This window comes from Schistocerca americana, unplaced genomic scaffold (assembly GCF_021461395.2).
Source record: "Schistocerca americana isolate TAMUIC-IGC-003095 unplaced genomic scaffold, iqSchAmer2.1 HiC_scaffold_119, whole genome shotgun sequence".
Lineage (NCBI taxonomy): Eukaryota > Metazoa > Arthropoda > Insecta > Orthoptera > Acrididae > Schistocerca > Schistocerca americana.
In genome coordinates this window covers 332,019-354,322 of record NW_025725253.1, presented here as the reverse complement: position 1 = coordinate 354,322, position 22,304 = coordinate 332,019, and the positions used below count along the sequence as shown (strand labels likewise).

The 22,304-nt window shown below is 49.4% G+C and overlaps 19 non-coding genes across 19 annotated transcripts; all 19 read right to left on the bottom strand.

Moving 5' to 3' along the window:
• Positions 1–640: 640 nt before the first annotated feature.
• LOC124563040 lies at positions 641–759 on the bottom strand. Its single transcript, XR_006969834.1, has one exon. It is a non-coding gene; the product is annotated as a 5S ribosomal RNA (ribosomal RNA).
• Positions 760–1,781: 1,022 nt separating this feature from the next.
• Positions 1,782–1,900, bottom strand: LOC124563039. Its single transcript, XR_006969833.1, has one exon. It is a non-coding gene; the product is annotated as a 5S ribosomal RNA (ribosomal RNA).
• A 1,020-nt stretch (positions 1,901–2,920) lies between these two features.
• LOC124563037 lies at positions 2,921–3,039 on the bottom strand. The gene has a single exon (XR_006969831.1). It is a non-coding gene; the product is annotated as a 5S ribosomal RNA (ribosomal RNA).
• A 1,022-nt stretch (positions 3,040–4,061) lies between these two features.
• On the bottom strand, positions 4,062–4,180 carry LOC124563036. The gene has a single exon (XR_006969830.1). It is a non-coding gene; the product is annotated as a 5S ribosomal RNA (ribosomal RNA).
• Positions 4,181–5,200: 1,020 nt separating this feature from the next.
• LOC124563035 lies at positions 5,201–5,319 on the bottom strand. Its single transcript, XR_006969829.1, has one exon. It is a non-coding gene; the product is annotated as a 5S ribosomal RNA (ribosomal RNA).
• A 1,021-nt stretch (positions 5,320–6,340) lies between these two features.
• Positions 6,341–6,459, bottom strand: LOC124563034. Its single transcript, XR_006969828.1, has one exon. It is a non-coding gene; the product is annotated as a 5S ribosomal RNA (ribosomal RNA).
• A 1,022-nt stretch (positions 6,460–7,481) lies between these two features.
• LOC124563033 lies at positions 7,482–7,600 on the bottom strand. Its single transcript, XR_006969827.1, has one exon. It is a non-coding gene; the product is annotated as a 5S ribosomal RNA (ribosomal RNA).
• Positions 7,601–8,622: 1,022 nt separating this feature from the next.
• LOC124563032 lies at positions 8,623–8,741 on the bottom strand. Its single transcript, XR_006969826.1, has one exon. It is a non-coding gene; the product is annotated as a 5S ribosomal RNA (ribosomal RNA).
• Positions 8,742–9,761: 1,020 nt separating this feature from the next.
• Positions 9,762–9,880, bottom strand: LOC124563029. Its single transcript, XR_006969825.1, has one exon. It is a non-coding gene; the product is annotated as a 5S ribosomal RNA (ribosomal RNA).
• A 1,032-nt stretch (positions 9,881–10,912) lies between these two features.
• On the bottom strand, positions 10,913–11,031 carry LOC124563028. Its single transcript, XR_006969824.1, has one exon. It is a non-coding gene; the product is annotated as a 5S ribosomal RNA (ribosomal RNA).
• Positions 11,032–12,049: 1,018 nt separating this feature from the next.
• On the bottom strand, positions 12,050–12,168 carry LOC124563027. The gene has a single exon (XR_006969823.1). It is a non-coding gene; the product is annotated as a 5S ribosomal RNA (ribosomal RNA).
• Positions 12,169–13,191: 1,023 nt separating this feature from the next.
• On the bottom strand, positions 13,192–13,310 carry LOC124563026. The gene has a single exon (XR_006969822.1). It is a non-coding gene; the product is annotated as a 5S ribosomal RNA (ribosomal RNA).
• Positions 13,311–14,329: 1,019 nt separating this feature from the next.
• Positions 14,330–14,448, bottom strand: LOC124563024. Its single transcript, XR_006969820.1, has one exon. It is a non-coding gene; the product is annotated as a 5S ribosomal RNA (ribosomal RNA).
• A 1,023-nt stretch (positions 14,449–15,471) lies between these two features.
• Positions 15,472–15,590, bottom strand: LOC124563023. The gene has a single exon (XR_006969819.1). It is a non-coding gene; the product is annotated as a 5S ribosomal RNA (ribosomal RNA).
• Positions 15,591–16,610: 1,020 nt separating this feature from the next.
• LOC124563022 lies at positions 16,611–16,729 on the bottom strand. The gene has a single exon (XR_006969818.1). It is a non-coding gene; the product is annotated as a 5S ribosomal RNA (ribosomal RNA).
• Positions 16,730–17,748: 1,019 nt separating this feature from the next.
• On the bottom strand, positions 17,749–17,867 carry LOC124563021. Its single transcript, XR_006969817.1, has one exon. It is a non-coding gene; the product is annotated as a 5S ribosomal RNA (ribosomal RNA).
• A 1,022-nt stretch (positions 17,868–18,889) lies between these two features.
• Positions 18,890–19,008, bottom strand: LOC124563020. Its single transcript, XR_006969816.1, has one exon. It is a non-coding gene; the product is annotated as a 5S ribosomal RNA (ribosomal RNA).
• Positions 19,009–20,028: 1,020 nt separating this feature from the next.
• On the bottom strand, positions 20,029–20,147 carry LOC124563018. Its single transcript, XR_006969815.1, has one exon. It is a non-coding gene; the product is annotated as a 5S ribosomal RNA (ribosomal RNA).
• Positions 20,148–21,168: 1,021 nt separating this feature from the next.
• LOC124563017 lies at positions 21,169–21,287 on the bottom strand. The gene has a single exon (XR_006969814.1). It is a non-coding gene; the product is annotated as a 5S ribosomal RNA (ribosomal RNA).
• Between the last annotated feature and the right edge of the window lie 1,017 nt (positions 21,288–22,304).

Here is a 22,304-nt window from a genome sequence, read left to right as displayed (position 1 = left end):
ATCCGCTTGGCGCGTGCAGCCTTCGACACTCGCGGAAGACGCATCTTGTCCCTGGTGTCCAGCGCAGGAGGGCTGGCGCGCGGCCGACCGGCGTATGGCCTGTGCGGGGTGTGGCAGAGTGTTGTTGGAGGGCGCCACTGCTGGCGATGTGAGCTTCCTCGCCTCGCCTCAGACGAGGTGTTTGCGTAATTTGCAGTGCATTCGCACCATTCCTATCGCTGTCCCTGTCCCCGTCCCGACTTGTCCCGACTTTGCTCGACTGCCGCTCGCTGCCGCTCGGGTCGTGGCCCATATAACAGCGCAAGCACAAGAAACGTCTGCAGGAGATGACGAGACGAGACGAGACGACTGAGGAATAAATTTATAATTACATATCGAAGTAGGAATTGTACACCGCTACACAACAACAGGCGCTGACGTATTTCAGAACACATCTGCCGATTCGTACTGTTTTGTCGTTTTCAAAGACTTCCTGGCGAACTTGGTTAGCACATTCTCCCTCAAACTGAGATATTTACTGCAATTTCGCACCTTATGGTCATTACAGTAGATTAAAATGCTTAAGCAAGAATCTTTGTCACAACAGAACGGTGGTATGGAAAGAGGGCGGTATAAAAAAAAAAAAAGGTAAATGAAAGGGAGCCAACAGCACGTGGTGTTCCCAGGTGGTCACCCATCCAAGTACTAACCACGCCCGATGTTGCTTAACTTCGGTGATCGGACGAGAACCGGTGTACTCAACATGGTATGGCCGTTGGCGCCCATATAATGTAGGCGCATGGCAGAATTCGCATTCGGTTCTTATCCCAACACACACAAAATCATACTTTTCGGTCGAAAGCAGCCGCATTTTTTTTTTATTGACAATTCGTCACGTTAGCGCGAACGCAATCCTGAGTTCCAAAACTTATGAGCCGGAAGGACGCGCTTCGTGTATTTTTTTTTTTTTTTGTGAGATTTATAAATTTATTTATTAACATTACATCGTTACAAGCTAACAACTTTACAACATAAAACACGAACAGAATTGTAATTGTAAGCACTTCCTTCTGCAATCCGACGTGCCAGCAGAGCGACTGCCGAATTAGCGGGCGCGCCGCCGTGTGTGTGAGACGCGCAGCTTCTCGTTGCACCTCCTGTCATCCGCTTGGCGCGTGCAGCCTTCGACACTCGCGGAAGACGCATCTTGTCCCTGGTGTCCAGCGCAGGAGGGCTGGCGCGCGGCCGACCGGCGTATGGCCTGTGCGGGGTGTGGCAGAGTGTTGTTGGAGGGCGCCACTGCTGGCGATGTGAGCTTCCTCGCCTCGCCTCAGACGAGGTGTTTGCGTAATTTGCAGTGCATTCGCACCATTCCTATCGCTGTCCCTGTCCCCGTCCCGACTTGTCCCGACTTTGCTCGACTGCCGCTCGCTGCCGCTCGGGTCGTGGCCCATATAACAGCGCAAGCACAAGAAACGTCTGCAGGAGATGACGAGACGAGACGAGACGACTGAGGAATAAATTTATAATTACATATCGAAGTAGGAATTGTACACCGCTACACAACAACAGGCGCTGACGTATTTCAGAACACATCTGCCGATTCGTACTGTTTTGTCGTTTTCAAAGACTTCCTGGCGAACTTGGTTAGCACATTCTCCCTCAAACTGAGATATTTACTGCAATTTCGCACCTTATGGTCATTACAGTAGATTAAAATGCTTAAGCAAGAATCTTTGTCACAACAGAACGGTGGTATGGAAAGAGGGCGGTATAAAAAAAAAAAAAGGTAAATGAAAGGGAGCCAACAGCACGTGGTGTTCCCAGGTGGTCACCCATCCAAGTACTAACCACGCCCGATGTTGCTTAACTTCGGTGATCGGACGAGAACCGGTGTACTCAACATGGTATGGCCGTTGGCGCCCATATAATGTAGGCGCATGGCAGAATTCGCATTCGGTTCTTATCCCAACACACACAAAATCATACTTTTCGGTCGAAAGCAGCCGCATTTTTTTTTTATTGACAATTCGTCACGTTAGCGCGAACGCAATCCTGAGTTCCAAAACTTATGAGCCGGAAGGACGCGCTTCGTGTATTTTTTTTTTTTTTTGTGAGATTTATAAATTTATTTATTAACATTACATCGTTACAAGCTAACAACTTTACAACATAAAACACGAACAGAATTGTAATTGTAAGCACTTCCTTCTGCAATCCGACGTGCCAGCAGAGCGACTGCCGAATTAGCGGGCGCGCCGCCGTGTGTGTGAGACGCGCAGCTTCTCGTTGCACCTCCTGTCATCCGCTTGGCGCGTGCAGCCTTCGACACTCGCGGAAGACGCATCTTGTCCCTGGTGTCCAGCGCAGGAGGGCTGGCGCGCGGCCGACCGGCGTATGGCCTGTGCGGGGTGTGGCAGAGTGTTGTTGGAGGGCGCCACTGCTGGCGATGTGAGCTTCCTCGCCTCGCCTCAGACGAGGTGTTTGCGTAATTTGCAGTGCATTCGCACCATTCCTATCGCTGTCCCTGTCCCCGTCCCGACTTGTCCCGACTTTGCTCGACTGCCGCTCGCTGCCGCTCGGGTCGTGGCCCATATAACAGCGCAAGCACAAGAAACGTCTGCAGGAGATGACGAGACGAGACGAGACGACTGAGGAATAAATTTATAATTACATATCGAAGTAGGAATTGTACACCGCTACACAACAACAGGCGCTGACGTATTTCAGAACACATCTGCCGATTCGTACTGTTTTGTCGTTTTCAAAGACTTCCTGGCGAACTTGGTTAGCACATTCTCCCTCAAACTGAGATATTTACTGCAATTTCGCACCTTATGGTCATTACAGTAGATTAAAATGCTTAAGCAAGAATCTTTGTCACAACAGAACGGTGGTATGGAAAGAGGGCGGTATAAAAAAAAAAAGGTAAATGAAAGGGAGCCAACAGCACGTGGTGTTCCCAGGTGGTCACCCATCCAAGTACTAACCACGCCCGATGTTGCTTAACTTCGGTGATCGGACGAGAACCGGTGTACTCAACATGGTATGGCCGTTGGCGCCCATATAATGTAGGCGCATGGCAGAATTCGCATTCGGTTCTTATCCCAACACACACAAAATCATACTTTTCGGTCGAAAGCAGCCGCATTTTTTTTTTATTGACAATTCGTCACGTTAGCGCGAACGCAATCCTGAGTTCCAAAACTTATGAGCCGGAAGGACGCGCTTCGTGTATTTTTTTTTTTTTTTGTGAGATTTATAAATTTATTTATTAACATTACATCGTTACAAGCTAACAACTTTACAACATAAAACACGAACAGAATTGTAATTGTAAGCACTTCCTTCTGCAATCCGACGTGCCAGCAGAGCGACTGCCGAATTAGCGGGCGCACCGCCGTGTGTGTGAGACGCGCAGCTTCTCGTTGCACCTCCTGTCATCCGCTTGGCGCGTGCAGCCTTCGACACTCGCGGAAGACGCATCTTGTCCCTGGTGTCCAGCGCAGGAGGGCTGGCGCGCGGCCGACCGGCGTATGGCCTGTGCGGGGTGTGGCAGAGTGTTGTTGGAGGGCGCCACTGCTGGCGATGTGAGCTTCCTCGCCTCGCCTCAGACGAGGTGTTTGCGTAATTTGCAGTGCATTCGCACCATTCCTATCGCTGTCCCTGTCCCCGTCCCGACTTGTCCCGACTTTGCTCGACTGCCGCTCGCTGCCGCTCGGGTCGTGGCCCATATAACAGCGCAAGCACAAGAAACGTCTGCAGGAGATGACGAGACGAGACGAGACGACTGAGGAATAAATTTATAATTACATATCGAAGTAGGAATTGTACACCGCTACACAACAACAGGCGCTGACGTATTTCAGAACACATCTGCCGATTCGTACTGTTTTGTCGTTTTCAAAGACTTCCTGGCGAACTTGGTTAGCACATTCTCCCTCAAACTGAGATATTTACTGCAATTTCGCACCTTATGGTCATTACAGTAGATTAAAATGCTTAAGCAAGAATCTTTGTCACAACAGAACGGTGGTATGGAAAGAGGGCGGTATAAAAAAAAAAAAAGGTAAATGAAAGGGAGCCAACAGCACGTGGTGTTCCCAGGTGGTCACCCATCCAAGTACTAACCACGCCCGATGTTGCTTAACTTCGGTGATCGGACGAGAACCGGTGTACTCAACATGGTATGGCCGTTGGCGCCCATATAATGTAGGCGCATGGCAGAATTCGCATTCGGTTCTTATCCCAACACACACAAAATCATACTTTTCGGTCGAAAGCAGCCGCATTTTTTTTTTATTGACAATTCGTCACGTTAGCGCGAACGCAATCCTGAGTTCCAAAACTTATGAGCCGGAAGGACGCGCTTCGTGTATTTTTTTTTTTTTTGTGAGATTTATAAATTTATTTATTAACATTACATCGTTACAAGCTAACAACTTTACAACATAAAACACGAACAGAATTGTAATTGTAAGCACTTCCTTCTGCAATCCGACGTGCCAGCAGAGCGACTGCCGAATTAGCGGGCGCGCCGCCGTGTGTGTGAGACGCGCAGCTTCTCGTTGCACCTCCTGTCATCCGCTTGGCGCGTGCAGCCTTCGACACTCGCGGAAGACGCATCTTGTCCCTGGTGTCCAGCGCAGGAGGGCTGGCGCGCGGCCGACCGGCGTATGGCCTGTGCGGGGTGTGGCAGAGTGTTGTTGGAGGGCGCCACTGCTGGCGATGTGAGCTTCCTCGCCTCGCCTCAGACGAGGTGTTTGCGTAATTTGCAGTGCATTCGCACCATTCCTATCGCTGTCCCTGTCCCCGTCCCGACTTGTCCCGACTTTGCTCGACTGCCGCTCGCTGCCGCTCGGGTCGTGGCCCATATAACAGCGCAAGCACAAGAAACGTCTGCAGGAGATGACGAGACGAGACGAGACGACTGAGGAATAAATTTATAATTACATATCGAAGTAGGAATTGTACACCGCTACACAACAACAGGCGCTGACGTATTTCAGAACACATCTGCCGATTCGTACTGTTTTGTCGTTTTCAAAGACTTCCTGGCGAACTTGGTTAATACATTCTCCCTCAAACTGAGATATTTACTGCAATTTCGCACCTTATGGTCATTACAGTAGATTAAAATGCTTAAGCAAGAATCTTTGTCACAACAGAACGGTGGTATGGAAAGAGGGCGGTATAAAAAAAAAAAAGGTAAATGAAAGGGAGCCAACAGCACGTGGTGTTCCCAGGTGGTCACCCATCCAAGTACTAACCACGCCCGATGTTGCTTAACTTCGGTGATCGGACGAGAACCGGTGTACTCAACATGGTATGGCCGTTGGCGCCCATATAATGTAGGCGCATGGCAGAATTCGCATTCGGTTCTTATCCCAACACACACAAAATCATACTTTTCGGTCGAAAGCAGCCGCATTTTTTTTTTATTGACAATTCGTCACGTTAGCGCGAACGCAATCCTGAGTTCCAAAACTTATGAGCCGGAAGGACGCGCTTCGTGTATTTTTTTTTTTTTTTTGTGAGATTTATAAATTTATTTATTAACATTACATCGTTACAAGCTAACAACTTTACAACATAAAACACGAACAGAATTGTAATTGTAAGCACTTCCTTCTGCAATCCGACGTGCCAGCAGAGCGACTGCCGAATTAGCGGGCGCGCCGCCGTGTGTGTGAGACGCGCAGCTTCTCGTTGCACCTCCTGTCATCCGCTTGGCGCGTGCAGCCTTCGACACTCGCGGAAGACGCATCTTGTCCCTGGTGTCCAGCGCAGGAGGGCTGGCGCGCGGCCGACCGGCGTATGGCCTGTGCGGGGTGTGGCAGAGTGTTGTTGGAGGGCGCCACTGCTGGCGATGTGAGCTTCCTCGCCTCGCCTCAGACGAGGTGTTTGCGTAATTTGCAGTGCATTCGCACCATTCCTATCGCTGTCCCTGTCCCCGTCCCGACTTGTCCCGACTTTGCTCGACTGCCGCTCGCTGCCGCTCGGGTCGTGGCCCATATAACAGCGCAAGCACAAGAAACGTCTGCAGGAGATGACGAGACGAGACGAGACGACTGAGGAATAAATTTATAATTACATATCGAAGTAGGAATTGTACACCGCTACACAACAACAGGCGCTGACGTATTTCAGAACACATCTGCCGATTCGTACTGTTTTGTCGTTTTCAAAGACTTCCTGGCGAACTTGGTTAGCACATTCTCCCTCAAACTGAGATATTTACTGCAATTTCGCACCTTATGGTCATTACAGTAGATTAAAATGCTTAAGCAAGAATCTTTGTCACAACAGAACGGTGGTATGGAAAGAGGGCGGTATAAAAAAAAAAAGGTAAATGAAAGGGAGCCAACAGCACGTGGTGTTCCCAGGTGGTCACCCATCCAAGTACTAACCACGCCCGATGTTGCTTAACTTCGGTGATCGGACGAGAACCGGTGTACTCAACATGGTATGGCCGTTGGCGCCCATATAATGTAGGCGCATGGCAGAATTCGCATTCGGTTCTTATCCCAACACACACAAAATCATACTTTTCGGTCGAAAGCAGCCGCATTTTTTTTTATTGACAATTCGTCACGTTAGCGCGAACGCAATCCTGAGTTCCAAAACTTATGAGCCGGAAGGACGCGCTTCGTGTATTTTTTTTTTTTTTTTGTGAGATTTATAAATTTATTTATTAACATTACATCGTTACAAGCTAACAACTTTACAACATAAAACACGAACAGAATTGTAATTGTAAGCACTTCCTTCTGCAATCCGACGTGCCAGCAGAGCGACTGCCGAATTAGCGGGCGCGCCGCCGTGTGTGTGAGACGCGCAGCTTCTCGTTGCACCTCCTGTCATCCGCTTGGCGCGTGCAGCCTTCGACACTCGCGGAAGACGCATCTTGTCCCTGGTGTCCAGCGCAGCAGGGCTGGCGCGCGGCCGACCGGCGTATGGCCTGTGCGGGGTGTGGCAGAGTGTTGTTGGAGGGCGCCACTGCTGGCGATGTGAGCTTCCTCGCCTCGCCTCAGACGAGGTGTTTGCGTAATTTGCAGTGCATTCGCACCATTCCTATCGCTGTCCCTGTCCCCGTCCCGACTTGTCCCGACTTTGCTCGACTGCCGCTCGCTGCCGCTCGGGTCGTGGCCCATATAACAGCGCAAGCACAAGAAACGTCTGCAGGAGATGACGAGACGAGACGAGACGACTGAGGAATAAATTTATAATTACATATCGAAGTAGGAATTGTACACCGCTACACAACAACAGGCGCTGACGTATTTCAGAACACATCTGCCGATTCGTACTGTTTTGTCGTTTTCAAAGACTTCCTGGCGAACTTGGTTAGCACATTCTCCCTCAAACTGAGATATTTACTGCAATTTCGCACCTTATGGTCATTACAGTAGATTAAAATGCTTAAGCAAGAATCTTTGTCACAACAGAACGGTGGTATGGAAAGAGGGCGGTATAAAAAAAAAAAAAGGTAAATGAAAGGGAGCCAACAGCACGTGGTGTTCCCAGGTGGTCACCCATCCAAGTACTAACCACGCCCGATGTTGCTTAACTTCGGTGATCGGACGAGAACCGGTGTACTCAACATGGTATGGCCGTTGGCGCCCATATAATGTAGGCGCATGGCAGAATTCGCATTCGGTTCTTATCCCAACACACACAAAATCATACTTTTCGGTCGAAAGCAGCCGCATTTTTTTTTTATTGACAATTCGTCACGTTAGCGCGAACGCAATCCTGAGTTCCAAAACTTATGAGCCGGAAGGACGCGCTTCGTGTATTTTTTTTTTTTTTTGTGAGATTTATAAATTTATTTATTAACATTACATCGTTACAAGCTAACAACTTTACAACATAAAACACGAACAGAATTGTAATTGTAAGCACTTCCTTCTGCAATCCGACGTGCCAGCAGAGCGACTGCCGAATTAGCGGGCGCGCCGCCGTGTGTGTGAGACGCGCAGCTTCTCGTTGCACCTCCTGTCATCCGCTTGGCGCGTGCAGCCTTCGACACTCGCGGAAGACGCATCTTGTCCCTGGTGTCCAGCGCAGGAGGGCTGGCGCGCGGCCGACCGGCGTATGGCCTGTGCGGGGTGTGGCAGAGTGTTGTTGGAGGGCGCCACTGCTGGCGATGTGAGCTTCCTCGCCTCGCCTCAGACGAGGTGTTTGCGTAATTTGCAGTGCATTCGCACCATTCCTATCGCTGTCCCTGTCCCCGTCCCGACTTGTCCCGACTTTGCTCGACTGCCGCTCGCTGCCGCTCGGGTCGTGGCCCATATAACAGCGCAAGCACAAGAAACGTCTGCAGGAGATGACGAGACGAGACGAGACGACTGAGGAATAAATTTATAATTACATATCGAAGTAGGAATTGTACACCGCTACACAACAACAGGCGCTGACGTATTTCAGAACACATCTGCCGATTCGTACTGTTTTGTCGTTTTCAAAGACTTCCTGGCGAACTTGGTTAGCACATTCTCCCTCAAACTGAGATATTTACTGCAATTTCGCACCTTATGGTCATTACAGTAGATTAAAATGCTTAAGCAAGAATCTTTGTCACAACAGAACGGTGGTATGGAAAGAGGGCGGTATAAAAAAAAAAAAAGGTAAATGAAAGGGAGCCAACAGCACGTGGTGTTCCCAGGTGGTCACCCATCCAAGTACTAACCACGCCCGATGTTGCTTAACTTCGGTGATCGGACGAGAACCGGTGTACTCAACATGGTATGGCCGTTGGCGCCCATATAATGTAGGCGCATGGCAGAATTCGCATTCGGTTCTTATCCCAACACACACAAAATCATACTTTTCGGTCGAAAGCAGCCGCATTTTTTTTTTATTGACAATTCGTCACGTTAGCGCGAACGCAATCCTGAGTTCCAAAACTTATGAGCCGGAAGGACGCGCTTCGTGTATTTTTTTTTTTTTTGTGAGATTTATAAATTTATTTATTAACATTACATCGTTACAAGCTAACAACTTTACAACATAAAACACGAACAGAATTGTAATTGTAAGCACTTCCTTCTGCAATCCGACGTGCCAGCAGAGCGACTGCCGAATTAGCGGGCGCGCCGCCGTGTGTGTGAGACGCGCAGCTTCTCGTTGCACCTCCTGTCATCCGCTTGGCGCGTGCAGCCTTCGACACTCGCGGAAGACGCATCTTGTCCCTGGTGTCCAGCGCAGGAGGGCTGGCGCGCGGCCGACCGGCGTATGGCCTGTGCGGGGTGTGGCAGAGTGTTGTTGGAGGGCGCCACTGCTGGCGATGTGAGCTTCCTCGCCTCGCCTCAGACGAGGTGTTTGCGTAATTTGCAGTGCATTCGCACCATTCCTATCGCTGTCCCTGTCCCCGTCCCGACTTGTCCCGACTTTGCTCGACTGCCGCTCGCTGCCGCTCGGGTCGTGGCCCATATAACAGCGCAAGCACAAGAAACGTCTGCAGGAGATGACGAGACGAGACGAGACGACTGAGGAATAAATTTATAATTACATATCGAAGTAGGAATTGTACACCGCTACACAACAACAGGCGCTGACGTATTTCAGAACACATCTGCCGATTCGTACTGTTTTGTCGTTTTCAAAGACTTCCTGGCGAACTTGGTTAATACATTCTCCCTCAAACTGAGATATTTACTGCAATTTCGCACCTTATGGTCATTACAGTAGATTAAAATGCTTAAGCAAGAATCTTTGTCACAACAGAACGGTGGTATGGAAAGAGGGCGGTATAAAAAAAAAAAAGGTAAATGAAAGGGAGCCAACAGCACGTGGTGTTCCCAGGTGGTCACCCATCCAAGTACTAACCACGCCCGATGTTGCTTAACTTCGGTGATCGGACGAGAACCGGTGTACTCAACATGGTATGGCCGTTGGCGCCCATATAATGTAGGCGCATGGCAGAATTCGCATTCGGTTCTTATCCCAACACACACAAAATCATACTTTTCGGTCGAAAGCAGCCGCATTTTTTTTTTATTGACAATTCGTCACGTTAGCGCGAACGCAATCCTGAGTTCCAAAACTTATGAGCCGGAAGGACGCGCTTCGTGTATTTTTTTTTTTTTTTTGTGAGATTTATAAATTTATTTATTAACATTACATCGTTACAAGCTAACAACTTTACAACATAAAACACGAACAGAATTGTAATTGTAAGCACTTCCTTCTGCAATCCGACGTGCCAGCAGAGCGACTGCCGAATTAGCGGGCGCGCCGCCGTGTGTGTGAGACGCGCAGCTTCTCGTTGCACCTCCTGTCATCCGCTTGGCGCGTGCAGCCTTCGACACTCGCGGAAGACGCATCTTGTCCCTGGTGTCCAGCGCAGGAGGGCTGGCGCGCGGCCGACCGGCGTATGGCCTGTGCGGGGTGTGGCAGAGTGTTGTTGGAGGGCGCCACTGCTGGCGATGTGAGCTTCCTCGCCTCGCCTCAGACGAGGTGTTTGCGTAATTTGCAATGCATTCGCACCATTCCTATCGCTGTCCCTGTCCCCGTCCCGACTTGTCCCGACTTTGCTCGACTGCCGCTCGCTGCCGCTCGCTGCCGCTCGGGTCGTGGCCCATATAACAGCGCAAGCACAAGAAACGTCTGCAGGAGATGACGAGACGAGACGAGACGACTGAGGAATAAATTTATAATTACATATCGAAGTAGGAATTGTACACCGCTACACAACAACAGGCGCTGACGTATTTCAGAACACATCTGCCGATTCGTACTGTTTTGTCGTTTTCAAAGACTTCCTGGCGAACTTGGTTAATACATTCTCCCTCAAACTGAGATATTTACTGCAATTTCGCACCTTATGGTCATTACAGTAGATTAAAATGCTTAAGCAAGAATCTTTGTCACAACAGAACGGTGGTATGGAAAGAGGGCGGTATAAAAAAAAAAAAGGTAAATGAAAGGGAGCCAACAGCACGTGGTGTTCCCAGGTGGTCACCCATCCAAGTACTAACCACGCCCGATGTTGCTTAACTTCGGTGATCGGACGAGAACCGGTGTACTCAACATGGTATGGCCGTTGGCGCCCATATAATGTAGGCGCATGGCAGAATTCGCATTCGGTTCTTATCCCAACACACACAAAATCATACTTTTCGGTCGAAAGCAGCCGCATTTTTTTTTTATTGACAATTCGTCACGTTAGCGCGAACGCAATCCTGAGTTCCAAAACTTATGAGCCGGAAGGACGCGCTTCGTGTATTTTTTTTTTTTTGTGAGATTTATAAATTTATTTATTAACATTACATCGTTACAAGCTAACAACTTTACAACATAAAACACGAACAGAATTGTAATTGTAAGCACTTCCTTCTGCAATCCGACGTGCCAGCAGAGCGACTGCCGAATTAGCGGGCGCGCCGCCGTGTGTGTGAGACGCGCAGCTTCTCGTTGCACCTCCTGTCATCCGCTTGGCGCGTGCAGCCTTCGACACTCGCGGAAGACGCATCTTGTCCCTGGTGTCCAGCGCAGGAGGGCTGGCGCGCGGCCGACCGGCGTATGGCCTGTGCGGGGTGTGGCAGAGTGTTGTTGGAGGGCGCCACTGCTGGCGATGTGAGCTTCCTCGCCTCGCCTCAGACGAGGTGTTTGCGTAATTTGCAGTGCATTCGCACCATTCCTATCGCTGTCCCTGTCCCCGTCCCGACTTGTCCCGACTTTGCTCGACTGCCGCTCGCTGCCGCTCGGGTCGTGGCCCATATAACAGCGCAAGCACAAGAAACGTCTGCAGGAGATGACGAGACGAGACGAGACGACTGAGGAATAAATTTATAATTACATATCGAAGTAGGAATTGTACACCGCTACACAACAACAGGCGCTGACGTATTTCAGAACACATCTGCCGATTCGTACTGTTTTGTCGTTTTCAAAGACTTCCTGGCGAACTTGGTTAGCACATTCTCCCTCAAACTGAGATATTTACTGCAATTTCGCACCTTATGGTCATTACAGTAGATTAAAATGCTTAAGCAAGAATCTTTGTCACAACAGAACGGTGGTATGGAAAGAGGGCGGTATAAAAAAAAAAAGGTAAATGAAAGGGAGCCAACAGCACGTGGTGTTCCCAGGTGGTCACCCATCCAAGTACTAACCACGCCCGATGTTGCTTAACTTCGGTGATCGGACGAGAACCGGTGTACTCAACATGGTATGGCCGTTGGCGCCCATATAATGTAGGCGCATGGCAGAATTCGCATTCGGTTCTTATCCCAACACACACAAAATCATACTTTTCGGTCGAAAGCAGCCGCATTTTTTTTTTATTGACAATTCGTCACGTTAGCGCGAACGCAATCCTGAGTTCCAAAACTTATGAGCCGGAAGGACGCGCTTCGTGTATTTTTTTTTTTTTTTTGTGAGATTTATAAATTTATTTATTAACATTACATCGTTACAAGCTAACAACTTTACAACATAAAACACGAACAGAATTGTAATTGTAAGCACTTCCTTCTGCAATCCGACGTGCCAGCAGAGCGACTGCCGAATTAGCGGGCGCGCCGCCGTGTGTGTGAGACGCGCAGCTTCTCGTTGCACCTCCTGTCATCCGCTTGGCGCGTGCAGCCTTCGACACTCGCGGAAGACGCATCTTGTCCCTGGTGTCCAGCGCAGGAGGGCTGGCGCGCGGCCGACCGGCGTATGGCCTGTGCGGGGTGTGGCAGAGTGTTGTTGGAGGGCGCCACTGCTGGCGATGTGAGCTTCCTCGCCTCGCCTCAGACGAGGTGTTTGCGTAATTTGCAGTGCATTCGCACCATTCCTATCGCTGTCCCTGTCCCCGTCCCGACTTGTCCCGACTTTGCTCGACTGCCGCTCGCTGCCGCTCGGGTCGTGGCCCATATAACAGCGCAAGCACAAGAAACGTCTGCAGGAGATGACGAGACGAGACGAGACGACTGAGGAATAAATTTATAATTACATATCGAAGTAGGAATTGTACACCGCTACACAACAACAGGCGCTGACGTATTTCAGAACACATCTGCCGATTCGTACTGTTTTGTCGTTTTCAAAGACTTCCTGGCGAACTTGGTTAGCACATTCTCCCTCAAACTGAGATATTTACTGCAATTTCGCACCTTATGGTCATTACAGTAGATTAAAATGCTTAAGCAAGAATCTTTGTCACAACAGAACGGTGGTATGGAAAGAGGGCGGTATAAAAAAAAAAAAAGGTAAATGAAAGGGAGCCAACAGCACGTGGTGTTCCCAGGTGGTCACCCATCCAAGTACTAACCACGCCCGATGTTGCTTAACTTCGGTGATCGGACGAGAACCGGTGTACTCAACATGGTATGGCCGTTGGCGCCCATATAATGTAGGCGCATGGCAGAATTCGCATTCGGTTCTTATCCCAACACACACAAAATCATACTTTTCGGTCGAAAGCAGCCGCATTTTTTTTTTATTGACAATTCGTCACGTTAGCGCGAACGCAATCCTGAGTTCCAAAACTTATGAGCCGGAAGGACGCGCTTCGTGTATTTTTTTTTTTTTTGTGAGATTTATAAATTTATTTATTAACATTACATCGTTACAAGCTAACAACTTTACAACATAAAACACGAACAGAATTGTAATTGTAAGCACTTCCTTCTGCAATCCGACGTGCCAGCAGAGCGACTGCCGAATTAGCGGGCGCGCCGCCGTGTGTGTGAGACGCGCAGCTTCTCGTTGCACCTCCTGTCATCCGCTTGGCGCGTGCAGCCTTCGACACTCGCGGAAGACGCATCTTGTCCCTGGTGTCCAGCGCAGGAGGGCTGGCGCGCGGCCGACCGGCGTATGGCCTGTGCGGGGTGTGGCAGAGTGTTGTTGGAGGGCGCCACTGCTGGCGATGTGAGCTTCCTCGCCTCGCCTCAGACGAGGTGTTTGCGTAATTTGCAGTGCATTCGCACCATTCCTATCGCTGTCCCTGTCCCCGTCCCGACTTGTCCCGACTTTGCTCGACTGCCGCTCGCTGCCGCTCGGGTCGTGGCCCATATAACAGCGCAAGCACAAGAAACGTCTGCAGGAGATGACGAGACGAGACGAGACGACTGAGGAATAAATTTATAATTACATATCGAAGTAGGAATTGTACACCGCTACACAACAACAGGCGCTGACGTATTTCAGAACACATCTGCCGATTCGTACTGTTTTGTCGTTTTCAAAGACTTCCTGGCGAACTTGGTTAGCACATTCTCCCTCAAACTGAGATATTTACTGCAATTTCGCACCTTATGGTCATTACAGTAGATTAAAATGCTTAAGCAAGAATCTTTGTCACAACAGAACGGTGGTATGGAAAGAGGGCGGTATAAAAAAAAAAAGGTAAATGAAAGGGAGCCAACAGCACGTGGTGTTCCCAGGTGGTCACCCATCCAAGTACTAACCACGCCCGATGTTGCTTAACTTCGGTGATCGGACGAGAACCGGTGTACTCAACATGGTATGGCCGTTGGCGCCCATATAATGTAGGCGCATGGCAGAATTCGCATTCGGTTCTTATCCCAACACACACAAAATCATACTTTTCGGTCGAAAGCAGCCGCATTTTTTTTTTATTGACAATTCGTCACGTTAGCGCGAACGCAATCCTGAGTTCCAAAACTTATGAGCCGGAAGGACGCGCTTCGTGTATTTTTTTTTTTTTTTTGTGAGATTTATAAATTTATTTATTAACATTACATCGTTACAAGCTAACAACTTTACAACATAAAACACGAACAGAATTGTAATTGTAAGCACTTCCTTCTGCAATCCGACGTGCCAGCAGAGCGACTGCCGAATTAGCGGGCGCGCCGCCGTGTGTGTGAGACGCGCAGCTTCTCGTTGCACCTCCTGTCATCCGCTTGGCGCGTGCAGCCTTCGACACTCGCGGAAGACGCATCTTGTCCCTGGTGTCCAGCGCAGGAGGGCTGGCGCGCGGCCGACCGGCGTATGGCCTGTGCGGGGTGTGGCAGAGTGTTGTTGGAGGGCGCCACTGCTGGCGATGTGAGCTTCCTCGCCTCGCCTCAGACGAGGTGTTTGCGTAATTTGCAGTGCATTCGCACCATTCCTATCGCTGTCCCTGTCCCCGTCCCGACTTGTCCCGACTTTGCTCGACTGCCGCTCGCTGCCGCTCGGGTCGTGGCCCATATAACAGCGCAAGCACAAGAAACGTCTGCAGGAGATGACGAGACGAGACGAGACGACTGAGGAATAAATTTATAATTACATATCGAAGTAGGAATTGTACACCGCTACACAACAACAGGCGCTGACGTATTTCAGAACACATCTGCCGATTCGTACTGTTTTGTCGTTTTCAAAGACTTCCTGGCGAACTTGGTTAGCACATTCTCCCTCAAACTGAGATATTTACTGCAATTTCGCACCTTATGGTCATTACAGTAGATTAAAATGCTTAAGCAAGAATCTTTGTCACAACAGAACGGTGGTATGGAAAGAGGGCGGTATAAAAAAAAAAAAAGGTAAATGAAAGGGAGCCAACAGCACGTGGTGTTCCCAGGTGGTCACCCATCCAAGTACTAACCACGCCCGATGTTGCTTAACTTCGGTGATCGGACGAGAACCGGTGTACTCAACATGGTATGGCCGTTGGCGCCCATATAATGTAGGCGCATGGCAGAATTCGCATTCGGTTCTTATCCCAACACACACAAAATCATACTTTTCGGTCGAAAGCAGCCGCATTTTTTTTTTATTGACAATTCGTCACGTTAGCGCGAACGCAATCCTGAGTTCCAAAACTTATGAGCCGGAAGGACGCGCTTCGTGTATTTTTTTTTTTTTTGTGAGATTTATAAATTTATTTATTAACATTACATCGTTACAAGCTAACAACTTTACAACATAAAACACGAACAGAATTGTAATTGTAAGCACTTCCTTCTGCAATCCGACGTGCCAGCAGAGCGACTGCCGAATTAGCGGGCGCGCCGCCGTGTGTGTGAGACGCGCAGCTTCTCGTTGCACCTCCTGTCATCCGCTTGGCGCGTGCAGCCTTCGACACTCGCGGAAGACGCATCTTGTCCCTGGTGTCCAGCGCAGGAGGGCTGGCGCGCGGCCGACCGGCGTATGGCCTGTGCGGGGTGTGGCAGAGTGTTGTTGGAGGGCGCCACTGCTGGCGATGTGAGCTTCCTCGCCTCGCCTCAGACGAGGTGTTTGCGTAATTTGCAATGCATTCGCACCATTCCTATCGCTGTCCCTGTCCCCGTCCCGACTTGTCCCGACTTTGCTCGACTGCCGCTCGCTGCCGCTCGGGTCGTGGCCCATATAACAGCGCAAGCACAAGAAACGTCTGCAGGAGATGACGAGACGAGACGAGACGACTGAGGAATAAATTTATAATTACATATCGAAGTAGGAATTGTACACCGCTACACAACAACAGGCGCTGACGTATTTCAGAACACATCTGCCGATTCGTACTGTTTTGTCGTTTTCAAAGACTTCCTGGCGAACTTGGTTAATACATTCTCCCTCAAACTGAGATATTTACTGCAATTTCGCACCTTATGGTCATTACAGTAGATTAAAATGCTTAAGCAAGAATCTTTGTCACAACAGAACGGTGGTATGGAAAGAGGGCGGTATAAAAAAAAAAAAGGTAAATGAAAGGGAGCCAACAGCACGTGGTGTTCCCAGGTGGTCACCCATCCAAGTACTAACCACGCCCGATGTTGCTTAACTTCGGTGATCGGACGAGAACCGGTGTACTCAACATGGTATGGCCGTTGGCGCCCATATAATGTAGGCGCATGGCAGAATTCGCATTCGGTTCTTATCCCAACACACACAAAATCATACTTTTCGGTCGAAAGCAGCCGCATTTTTTTTTTATTGACAATTCGTCACGTTAGCGCGAACGCAATCCTGAGTTCCAAAACTTATGAGCCGGAAGGACGCGCTTCGTGTATTTTTTTTTTTTTTGTGAGATTTATAAATTTATTTATTAACATTACATCGTTACAAGCTAACAACTTTACAACATAAAACACGAACAGAATTGTAATTGTAAGCACTTCCTTCTGCAATCCGACGTGCCAGCAGAGCGACTGCCGAATTAGCGGGCGCGCCGCCGTGTGTGTGAGACGCGCAGCTTCTCGTTGCACCTCCTGTCATCCGCTTGGCGCGTGCAGCCTTCGACACTCGCGGAAGACGCATCTTGTCCCTGGTGTCCAGCGCAGGAGGGCTGGCGCGCGGCCGACCGGCGTATGGCCTGTGCGGGGTGTGGCAGAGTGTTGTTGGAGGGCGCCACTGCTGGCGATGTGAGCTTCCTCGCCTCGCCTCAGACGAGGTGTTTGCGTAATTTGCAGTGCATTCGCACCATTCCTATCGCTGTCCCTGTCCCCGTCCCGACTTGTCCCGACTTTGCTCGACTGCCGCTCGCTGCCGCTCGGGTCGTGGCCCATATAACAGCGCAAGCACAAGAAACGTCTGCAGGAGATGACGAGACGAGACGAGACGACTGAGGAATAAATTTATAATTACATATCGAAGTAGGAATTGTACACCGCTACACAACAACAGGCGCTGACGTATTTCAGAACACATCTGCCGATTCGTACTGTTTTGTCGTTTTCAAAGACTTCCTGGCGAACTTGGTTAGCACATTCTCCCTCAAACTGAGATATTTACTGCAATTTCGCACCTTATGGTCATTACAGTAGATTAAAATGCTTAAGCAAGAATCTTTGTCACAACAGAACGGTGGTATGGAAAGAGGGCGGTATAAAAAAAAAAAGGTAAATGAAAGGGAGCCAACAGCACGTGGTGTTCCCAGGTGGTCACCCATCCAAGTACTAACCACGCCCGATGTTGCTTAACTTCGGTGATCGGACGAGAACCGGTGTACTCAACATGGTATGGCCGTTGGCGCCCATATAATGTAGGCGCATGGCAGAATTCGCATTCGGTTCTTATCCCAACACACACAAAATCATACTTTTCGGTCGAAAGCAGCCGCATTTTTTTTTTATTGACAATTCGTCACGTTAGCGCGAACGCAATCCTGAGTTCCAAAACTTATGAGCCGGAAGGACGCGCTTCGTGTATTTTTTTTTTTTTTTGTGAGATTTATAAATTTATTTATTAACATTACATCGTTACAAGCTAACAACTTTACAACATAAAACACGAACAGAATTGTAATTGTAAGCACTTCCTTCTGCAATCCGACGTGCCAGCAGAGCGACTGCCGAATTAGCGGGCGCGCCGCCGTGTGTGTGAGACGCGCAGCTTCTCGTTGCACCTCCTGTCATCCGCTTGGCGCGTGCAGCCTTCGACACTCGCGGAAGACGCATCTTGTCCCTGGTGTCCAGCGCAGGAGGGCTGGCGCGCGGCCGACCGGCGTATGGCCTGTGCGGGGTGTGGCAGAGTGTTGTTGGAGGGCGCCACTGCTGGCGATGTGAGCTTCCTCGCCTCGCCTCAGACGAGGTGTTTGCGTAATTTGCAGTGCATTCGCACCATTCCTATCGCTGTCCCTGTCCCCGTCCCGACTTGTCCCGACTTTGCTCGACTGCCGCTCGCTGCCGCTCGGGTCGTGGCCCATATAACAGCGCAAGCACAAGAAACGTCTGCAGGAGATGACGAGACGAGACGAGACGACTGAGGAATAAATTTATAATTACATATCGAAGTAGGAATTGTACACCGCTACACAACAACAGGCGCTGACGTATTTCAGAACACATCTGCCGATTCGTACTGTTTTGTCGTTTTCAAAGACTTCCTGGCGAACTTGGTTAGCACATTCTCCCTCAAACTGAGATATTTACTGCAATTTCGCACCTTATGGTCATTACAGTAGATTAAAATGCTTAAGCAAGAATCTTTGTCACAACAGAACGGTGGTATGGAAAGAGGGCGGTATAAAAAAAAAAAAAGGTAAATGAAAGGGAGCCAACAGCACGTGGTGTTCCCAGGTGGTCACCCATCCAAGTACTAACCACGCCCGATGTTGCTTAACTTCGGTGATCGGACGAGAACCGGTGTACTCAACATGGTATGGCCGTTGGCGCCCATATAATGTAGGCGCATGGCAGAATTCGCATTCGGTTCTTATCCCAACACACACAAAATCATACTTTTCGGTCGAAAGCAGCCGCATTTTTTTTTTATTGACAATTCGTCACGTTAGCGCGAACGCAATCCTGAGTTCCAAAACTTATGAGCCGGAAGGACGCGCTTCGTGTATTTTTTTTTTTTTTGTGAGATTTATAAATTTATTTATTAACATTACATCGTTACAAGCTAACAACTTTACAACATAAAACACGAACAGAATTGTAATTGTAAGCACTTCCTTCTGCAATCCGACGTGCCAGCAGAGCGACTGCCGAATTAGCGGGCGCGCCGCCGTGTGTGTGAGACGCGCAGCTTCTCGTTGCACCTCCTGTCATCCGCTTGGCGCGTGCAGCCTTCGACACTCGCGGAAGACGCATCTTGTCCCTGGTGTCCAGCGCAGGAGGGCTGGCGCGCGGCCGACCGGCGTATGGCCTGTGCGGGGTGTGGCAGAGTGTTGTTGGAGGGCGCCACTGCTGGCGATGTGAGCTTCCTCGCCTCGCCTCAGACGAGGTGTTTGCGTAATTTGCAGTGCATTCGCACCATTCCTATCGCTGTCCCTGTCCCCGTCCCGACTTGTCCCGACTTTGCTCGACTGCCGCTCGCTGCCGCTCGGGTCGTGGCCCATATAACAGCGCAAGCACAAGAAACGTCTGCAGGAGATGACGAGACGAGACGAGACGACTGAGGAATAAATTTATAATTACATATCGAAGTAGGAATTGTACACCGCTACACAACAACAGGCGCTGACGTATTTCAGAACACATCTGCCGATTCGTACTGTTTTGTCGTTTTCAAAGACTTCCTGGCGAACTTGGTTAATACATTCTCCCTCAAACTGAGATATTTACTGCAATTTCGCACCTTATGGTCATTACAGTAGATTAAAATGCTTAAGCAAGAATCTTTGTCACAACAGAACGGTGGTATGGAAAGAGGGCGGTATAAAAAAAAAAAAGGTAAATGAAAGGGAGCCAACAGCACGTGGTGTTCCCAGGTGGTCACCCATCCAAGTACTAACCACGCCCGATGTTGCTTAACTTCGGTGATCGGACGAGAACCGGTGTACTCAACATGGTATGGCCGTTGGCGCCCATATAATGTAGGCGCATGGCAGAATTCGCATTCGGTTCTTATCCCAACACACACAAAATCATACTTTTCGGTCGAAAGCAGCCGCATTTTTTTTTTATTGACAATTCGTCACGTTAGCGCGAACGCAATCCTGAGTTCCAAAACTTATGAGCCGGAAGGACGCGCTTCGTGTATTTTTTTTTTTTTTTTGTGAGATTTATAAATTTATTTATTAACATTACATCGTTACAAGCTAACAACTTTACAACATAAAACACGAACAGAATTGTAATTGTAAGCACTTCCTTCTGCAATCCGACGTGCCAGCAGAGCGACTGCCGAATTAGCGGGCGCGCCGCCGTGTGTGTGAGACGCGCAGCTTCTCGTTGCACCTCCTGTCATCCGCTTGGCGCGTGCAGCCTTCGACACTCGCGGAAGACGCATCTTGTCCCTGGTGTCCAGCGCAGGAGGGCTGGCGCGCGGCCGACCGGCGTATGGCCTGTGCGGGGTGTGGCAGAGTGTTGTTGGAGGGCGCCACTGCTGGCGATGTGAGCTTCCTCGCCTCGCCTCAGACGAGGTGTTTGCGTAATTTGCAATGCATTCGCACCATTCCTATCGCTGTCCCTGTCCCCGTCCCGACTTGTCCCGACTTTGCTCGACTGCCGCTCGCTGCCGCTCGGGTCGTGGCCCATATAACAGCGCAAGCACAAGAAACGTCTGCAGGAGATGACGAGACGAGACGAGACGACTGAGGAATAAATTTATAATTACATATCGAAGTAGGAATTGTACACCGCTACACAACAACAGGCGCTGACGTATTTCAGAACACATCTGCCGATTCGTACTGTTTTGTCGTTTTCAAAGACTTCCTGGCGAACTTGGTTAGCACATTCTCCCTCAAACTGAGATATTTACTGCAATTTCGCACCTTATGGTCATTACAGTAGATTAAAATGCTTAAGCAAGAATCTTTGTCACAACAGAACGGTGGTATGGAAAGAGGGCGGTATAAAAAAAAAAAGGTAAATGAAAGGGAGCCAACAGCACGTGGTGTTCCCAGGTGGTCACCCATCCAAGTACTAACCACGCCCGATGTTGCTTAACTTCGGTGATCGGACGAGAACCGGTGTACTCAACATGGTATGGCCGTTGGCGCCCATATAATGTAGGCGCATGGCAGAATTCGCATTCGGTTCTTATCCCAACACACACAAAATCATACTTTTCGGTCGAAAGCAGCCGCATTTTTTTTTTATTGACAATTCGTCACGTTAGCGCGAACGCAATCCTGAGTTCCAAAACTTATGAGCCGGAAGGACGCGCTTCGTGTATTTTTTTTTTTTTTTGTGAGATTTATAAATTTATTTATTAACATTACATCGTTACAAGCTAACAACTTTACAACATAAAACACGAACAGAATTGTAATTGTAAGCACTTCCTTCTGCAATCCGACGTGCCAGCAGAGCGACTGCCGAATTAGCGGGCGCGCCGCCGTGTGTGTGAGACGCGCAGCTTCTCGTTGCACCTCCTGTCATCCGCTTGGCGCGTGCAGCCTTCGACACTCGCGGAAGACGCATCTTGTCCCTGGTGTCCAGCGCAGGAGGGCTGGCGCGCGGCCGACCGGCGTATGGCCTGTGCGGGGTGTGGCAGAGTGTTGTTGGAGGGCGCCACTGCTGGCGATGTGAGCTTCCTCGCCTCGCCTCAGACGAGGTGTTTGCGTAATTTGCAGTGCATTCGCACCATTCCTATCGCTGTCCCTGTCCCCGTCCCGACTTGTCCCGACTTTGCTCGACTGCCGCTCGCTGCCGCTCGGGTCGTGGCCCATATAACAGCGCAAGCACAAGAAACGTCTGCAGGAGATGACGAGACGAGACGAGACGACTGAGGAATAAATTTATAATTACATATCGAAGTAGGAATTGTACACCGCTACACAACAACAGGCGCTGACGTATTTCAGAACACATCTGCCGATTCGTACTGTTTTGTCGTTTTCAAAGACTTCCTGGCGAACTTGGTTAATACATTCTCCCTCAAACTGAGATATTTACTGCAATTTCGCACCTTATGGTCATTACAGTAGATTAAAATGCTTAAGCAAGAATCTTTGTCACAACAGAACGGTGGTATGGAAAGAGGGCGGTATAAAAAAAAAAAGGTAAATGAAA